We start from the raw sequence: 7,832 nt of genomic DNA, 5'->3' as shown, positions 1-7,832 counted from the left end.
CCAAGTAGAGTTAAGATTTGGTCAAACACTACACTGCCTGTGTACCACCAATTGCCCAGGCAGTGAGCTTCCATCCTTACAATAATGGTCCTATGAGGAAACGTACACGCAAATGAGGCAAAAAGTAATTAGCATAATTAGAGGCAAAGCAACTTGTGGTCCCACCAGCTCCACAACAGGGCAAGGGTTGGAAAGGAGGGGGTCTGATTGTGTTGCAGCAAAGACAAAGGGAAGACTGAGTTATGTAAAAAATGGTTAAAGCCCATGTGCTGGAGAGACAGACAAGAAACTCACAAGTATATAAACAAGAAAAAAAGCTGCTAGTGAAACTCTTTATGGTGAATTCAAACAGGGCAATGTAATTATGACAGGGCAGCTATTGAGATAAGGTGCTGGGGCTATCTAAATTAGTTTTTAAATGTTTTTATTTACAATAAATATATAATAGCAGTAGGAGTTCTGCCTCATGACCACATTTGAGAACCACTGCTGCAGGGACTATGGGGAAATATAAGACCAAATCCAGCCACCTGGGCATTGACTACCTCCTAGAGGAGAAAATCAGAAAGCTTGTAGAAAGGGCTCATCGAACATGGAAGAGAGTTAATTCAATAGGATTTCCCTGATGATCCCTTCTCTAAATGCTTCCTCCAAACCTCCTTAGCCACACCCTTCTCATTGAAACAGAAAAATTTTATATTTGTTGGAAATAGCCTCTTGGTTAAGGAGCCTTGCCTGTAAACCTGACAATCAGACCTCCTTCCCTTAGGGTCCAGACACATTCCTTCCTTTACCCGCTCCACCAAATCTGCCAAACAACATGGGCAGTGGGATAGAAGTAAACAGGGACACTGTATTAGCCCATTTCTGTTGCTTAAAACAAAATACCTGGACTGGGTAATTTGTAACAAAATGAAATTTATTGCTTACAGTTTCAGAGGATGGGAAGTCCAAAGTCCAGGGAACATATCTGGTGAGAATCTTCTCTGGAGGTGGCTTTACAGTAATGCAGGGGTCTCACATGGAAGAAAATGGCAGAGCAGAGGGAAAGAGAGAGACTCTCACATGTTCTTTTAAAGCCCTCAGGACCACGCCCCTGACCTCCACTATTAATCCATTCACTACAACATGGTGCTCAGAATCTAATCACCTCTTCAAGGCCCCACCTTTCAATACCATAATAAGATTTCCCACCCTCTTTACACTGCCACAGCGGGGTCTAAGTTTTGGGGGCACATCAATCCACAGCATTCCTACCCTAGCCCCCTCAAACTCATGTCCTTTTCACATATAAATATGTGCATTTCATCCCCATAGCCCCAAAATCTTAATTTATTTCAACTCAAAATCTGAAGTCTCAAGGTCCCATCTGTGAAATAAAAACAAGTTAAATACTTCTAAGACACAATGGTGGGACAAACATGAGGTACATATTCCCATTCAAAAGGGGAGAAACAGGCGAAAAAACAGGGGTAACAGATCCTGAGCAAGTCCGAAACCCAGCAGGGCACGCATTAAATGTCAAAGCTGGCAAATAATGTACCTTAACTCTATGTTTGATATCCTCTGCTTGCTGATGCAGGGGCTGGGTCCTCAAGTCCTTGGGTATCTCTGCTCCTGTGGCTTTCCTGGTCTCAGGTGATGCTTTAGCTCTCACAGGCTGCTATTGCATGCCCGTAGCTCTGAAAGTCTGGAGTCTCCATGGCAGTCCCTTTCCCATGGATCCACTAGGCATGGCCTTTGTGGGGTTCTTCTACTGCAACTCTGACCCCACATTTCCTTTGGCATTGTTCTAGTGAAGACTTAATTTGGTGAATCCACCCCTGTGACAGAGCTCAGGAAGAGCTCCCAGGCTTTTCTGTACATCCTTTGAAATCTGGGTTAAGGCTCCCAGGCACTCACAGCACTAGCATTCTGAGAGCCTACAGACTTAAGACTACGTGGACACCACCAAAGCTCCTGACTTATAGCTTCCAAAGCTGCAGGTCCAGCCAAAACTGGGGCCAATTTAGCCACAGATGGAGCAGCCAAAGCAGCTGGGGTGCTGGTGCTGGAAGCAGCTTCCCTAGGTGGCCCTGGGCAGTGAGCCTGTGCAGGGAGCCTCAGGCCTGTTCACTGAGACCATTCTGTCTTCCTAAACCTCTGGGCCTGTAATGGAAGAAACAGCCTCCAAGATCTCTGAAATGCCTTCAAGGTCTTTTTCCCTTCTCTTGATAATCCCTTTCTTCTGTACTCATCTCCTTAGCAAAGAGTCCCTGGGCTAGACAATTGAATTTTTCTCCTGAAAATGCTCTCTCATTCTCTACCACACCACCAGGCTGCAAATTTTCCAAATCTTTATGTTCTGCTCTCCTTTTAAATATAAATTCCAGCTTTACATCATGCCTTTTCTGCCATAACTCAGCATAGGCTGTTGCAAGTAGCTATGCAGCTTCCTGAATGTTTTATTGCTTAGAAATTTCTTCTGCCAAATACCGTGGGTCAGTCCCTTGAAGTTCCACGTTGCATTATACTTTGGGGCATGAACAGAAAATGCAGTCAAGTTCCTTGCCAGTTCATAGCAAGGGTGATCTTTGACCCAATTTCCAATATGTCCCTTCTTATTTACATCTGAGATCTTCTCAGAATGGCCTTTACCATCCATATTTCTATCAGCATTCTGCTCACCACCATCTAACTAGTCTCTAAAAAGCTCCAAACTTTCTTTGGTTTTCTTGTCTTCTAAACTCCCACCAGCAGCTAGCCTTTTTCTAACGTGCTCCTTCAAATTCTTCCAGCCTTTGCCCAGTACTTAGTTCCAAAGCTGATTCCACATCTGCAAATATCTGTTATAAGCAACAGCCCAGTTCTCCGGTACCAATTTTCTGTACTACTCCATTTGTGTTGCTTATAATAAAATACATGGAACTGGGAAATTTGTAAGAAAATGAAATTTATTGCTTACAGTTTTGGAGGCTGGCAAGTCCAAAGCCAGGGAACACATATAGTCAGAATCTTCTTAGGTGGTGGCTTTACAGCAATGGAGGGGTCTCTTTACAGCAATGGCAGAAAATGGCAGAGCAGAGAGAGAGAGAGACTCTTACGTGCTCTCCTTTTAAAGCCCTCAGACCAAAACCCTGACCACCATTATTAATCCATTCAATAGGGCATGGTCCTCAGAAGCTAATCACCTCCTCAAGGCCCTACCTTTCAATACCATAACAGGATTTCCCACTCTTTTTACTGTCACAGTGGGGACTAAGTTTTGGGGGACTTCAATCTATAGCAGACACCTCATATGTGCATGAAAATAGCTAACTATAGACCCTGCAGAAAATGGAAAATGACTTCTAGGAGTCAGGGAATTAAAGAAACTCAGAATCATTTGGGGGAGAATTTGGAGTCTGTCACTCCATCCTTCACTTGTATCCTTTTTATATTTCCAACATTTTTCTTTCTTTCTTTTTTTGGCAGCTGGCTGGTACCAGGATCCAGATCCTTGACCTTGGTATTATAGCACCCCCTCATAACCAACTGAGCTAACTGGCCTGCCCTGCATCATTTCTCTTTACTTACATTTAAAAAACCAAAGATGCCTTCTCTCCTCAACTTCCTCCTCACTAAAGATTTCCCTGGTGAAGGTAGAAGAAGCTTTCAGGAAATGAAGTTCTCGGGAGAAAATGACATCAGTCTAGGATCATTCACACTTCTGGGTCTGGGGTAATGGTGGTGAAGGGTGGGGTGGGGTGTGAACACCCAGGGAAGCCTGCTTTTCCTTATACAGGCTTCTGTGAGAGCTAGGCTGAGGTTGTAGATTAAATGATCGGAGACGCGAAGGAAGACACAATAGACGAGATGCAGGTGAAGAGCGGAGGGCCACTGCTCTCTTAGGCGAGTAGCCCCGACCCAACCGCTGTTACAGCTTTTATTACATTTAGCAAGCTTGTGCATGCGAGATAAGCATTAATGCATAAATTCTGTTATATTTTTCTCAAGAGCAGAAGGCCGTTACCTCCCTTCTCAAGCACTTGGTTATCTATAATGCGCCTCCTGGGAGCATCCCAAGAAAGTGTTCCCACAACTTCAAACATTCTCAAGGATTGTTTGCAATCCTTGATATTTCTTGGTTGTTAACTCGTATGCGAGTTCACCAAGTGAACATGTTCTTGGGTGCTGACCACAGATGTCCATTAACCATTTCCTTCATGAGGTAGAAAAGCAGTCCAGGGAAGAGAAAATATGAGGAGACAGGCTGAAGGGAAGCCTTAGATGGGAACATAGGAAGAAGTTGGGGCCCTGTATGCCCACTGCGGGGCTATACAGAAGCATGGTCAAATGCCCAAGCTCTCCTTCATTCATTCATTGGGGTAGGGGAGGAGGAGAGAGGGAGTCATCAGAACCTCATCTTTAAGTGGCCAAGGGGCTCTCAAGAGGTGATGAAGTTTTCCTCAGAGCTGGAACCACTCCAGTTCAGAGAGAACAGACCCAAAGGGCCCTCCTGTGGCTCTGATGCACTGAAGGTTTGCAAGTCCTTGCTGCTCCAAGTGTCATCTTGGTCCAGCAGCATCAGCAGCCCCTGGGAGCTTGAGGGCAATGCAGAACCTCATCAGATCCTATCCCAGGGCTGCCAACTGGGAATCTACATTTTTGTGAGATTCCCCAGAATATTCAGGTGTACATTGGAGTTTGAGAAGCACTACAGTAGGAGGCTCTGCAACATTAGACTGAAGAAACCAATAAAGAGCCCTCCAGATTTGAACCTCAGAGTGAAAAAAATGAGGGGTATCTAGGTTACCCAATTTTTCATAAGAAACTTCTACTGGTTTATCTCTTCCAATAGAGTTAGTCTGTTTAATGTATATTATCAAATCTGTTGACACAAAGCTGACCCTAATACTTCATTATCCTTTGAATGTCTGTAGAATGACATCCTTTCTTTAATTTCTGATATTAGCCATTTGGGTCATCTCTTTTTTTCTTCATCAGTCTGGCTAGAAGTATATTAATTTTATTGATGTATTTGACATGTGGTTTCATTGGCACTCTTTTTGGTTTTCAATTTAATAGATTTCTAGCTGCATCTTTCTTATTTTCTTCCTTCTGCTTGCTGTGGATTTAATTTGCTCTTGTTTTAGCTTGTTAGCTGAGAAACTGATTATTGATTTTGAGACCTTTATTATTTTCTACTGTAAGCCTTTAATGCTCTACATTTATTTCTAATAATAGCATTAGCTGCTTCCCACAAATGTTGATATATTTTCATTTTGATTCAGTTCAAAATTGTTCTGAAATTCCCTGTAATTTCTCATTTGACCCATGTGCTATTTAGAAATGTGTATTTTAATTTCTAAATATTAGGGGATTTTCAGATATATTTCTATATTTGATTTCTATTTTAATCCCATTGTTTTCAGAAAAAGATTTTAATTCTTAAATGTGTAGAGACTTGTTTTATGGCTCAGAATATGGCCTAGGTTGGTGAAATTTCCATATTTGAAAAGAATGTATATTCTGCTGTTGTTAGGTATAGTATCCCATAAATGTCAATTAGGTCCAGTTAACTGATAGTGTTGTTCAATTCATCAATATACTTGTTCATTTTCTACCTATTTCTTCTAACAATTATTGAGAAAAGAGTACTGAAATCTCCAGGTGGAACTGCAAATCTATCTTTTTTTAGTTACATTAATTTTTAAAACATATTTTGAAGCTCTGATTTTTTTGGTGTATACACATTTTGAGGTGTTATGCCTTCTTGATAAAATGGCCCCTTTATTATTGCAACATATACCTCTTTTATCACTCATAATATTCTTTGTTCTGAAGTCTGCTTTGTCTGATATTTGTATAGCCAATACAACATTTAATTAGTGTTTTCAAGATATTTCTTTTTTTTTCTTTTTACTTTAAACCTACACACACACACACACACACACACACACACACACACACAGGTGTTTCATAAAGTTCATGGAAAATTTGTATTAACTTTCAATTCCACTTTTCCACAAACTTGTTAAAGTACCCTTGTGTATGTATATATTTATATTTGTGTGTGTGTGTATGTTTGTGTGTATCCTTGTATTCAAGCTAGCTTTCTGTAGACAGCACATAGTTGAGCCCACCTTTTGATTCAATCTTATAATCTCCATTTTAATTGAGGTATTTAGACCATTTAAAACTACTATAGTTAAATATATCACTTTTATTTGCCATCTTGCTAATTTTTTTTTTTGCTATTTTCCCCTCTTTTTTAGTTTTCTTTCTGCCTTCTTTTGGATTAAGTATTCTTTAGTATTCCATCTTATCTTCAATGTTGGTTTATAAGTTATGCCTTTTTAATTTTTAATAGTTTCTCTAAAGTTTACAGTAATTCATCTTTAATTTGTCACAGTCTACCTTCAAATAATATTATACCACATCATGTATAGTATAAGAAGCTTATAAATACACATACTCTCATTTCCCTCTTTCCTTCTTTTATGTTGTTGTTGTCATACATTTTGCTTCTATATGTGTGATAAGCCCAAAGTAATTTTTTTTTTTTATTTTTTTTTTCCAAAGTAATTTAATATTTTGATATAGAAAGAAAGTTATCTCTTAAAATGTTTAATGTTAAGAAAAAATATTTTATATATGGTAATTTTTACCAGATGTTAAGTCAATGAGTTTAGCACATTCAAAACTGGAAATTTTAATAACTCTATTGGAAAGACAATACTTGCATTGAGCTATGGCAATTATTTATTCATGCCCTGGGACAGCATTTGCCTATGATTTTGAAGTAGGCTCAATAACATTTCACTGATATCCTTTTTCTGAGAAGTGAAAAAAATCATCAAATGTGATGAAAGGTTCAAATTCTCACTGATTAAACTATATGCCCCACAGCTTGATCTTCTTTAAAAATTCCAACATTTTAGTTTCAGCATTAAAAATCATGATATTCTGGGTCAGATAAAATAGAAGTATGTTCTTAAAGGTATATAGCATTGAACAGGCCCAATAGCCCAATATGGGTCCTGATGAATTAATAAGCCTCTCATGCTGGGACCTAACTTTTTAAAATTACATATAGAAATGTTAACCTTGCAAGAGACAGGAAACTTTCCCCAGAGTAAAGTCTCTGATACAGATAAGGAATTGTAACACAGCAAAATTACTGGCTGTCAAGGACAGACATCCTTGGAGCAGGTTAACTTACTGATTGATATATTTTAAAAATTACTTTATTGTTATGTAAAAATAAAGAGGAAACTGCTGTAGGAAAACACAGTATTTGCTAAGAACAAGCTTTTGTTGGTGGATTGACTTAACCTTTTGCAAATTGCATTATGGAATGTCACTTTGTTATTTCACTGATGTTACCAGTTTCTGTTGTTAAACTATACTTAGCCATAACTCCAGCTATTTTTTTTTTTCTGTAACTTTCTGGCCTGGAGAATAAATACTGAGAAAGAACCCCAGTTCAGGGTTAATTTCCCTAGGAGGAATGCCTCTCTCTTGAGGGTTCCAGGAAATTAACCCCTTCGGGGTATCTCACTGCTCAGAAGAAACGGGCTTTGAGTAATTCTTTTTGCATCTCTGTCACCCCAGGTGAGGCAAAGCAACAGCTGAGCCCTTTAAAAAACTCTGTTTAAATGACCATCCCCATTAGGTTTTTCTGAAAGTTCACAGCACAGGCAGTGGCTAGGGAGCCCTCTCTCTCTGAGTATTCTCTTATTTCCTGGCAGAGAAGAGAGATGGAAAGACCTGATATAAAAGTGATGTCCAAAGCCCAGCTATGAATTTCTCGTCTGAAGACAGAAATCCATTATCTTTATAATAAATCTTTCTTCTACCCAGCACCTCCC

This window comes from Cynocephalus volans, chromosome 2 (genome assembly GCF_027409185.1).
Source record: "Cynocephalus volans isolate mCynVol1 chromosome 2, mCynVol1.pri, whole genome shotgun sequence".
Classification (NCBI taxonomy): domain Eukaryota; kingdom Metazoa; phylum Chordata; class Mammalia; order Dermoptera; family Cynocephalidae; genus Cynocephalus; species Cynocephalus volans.
This window is presented reverse-complemented; position numbering follows the sequence as displayed.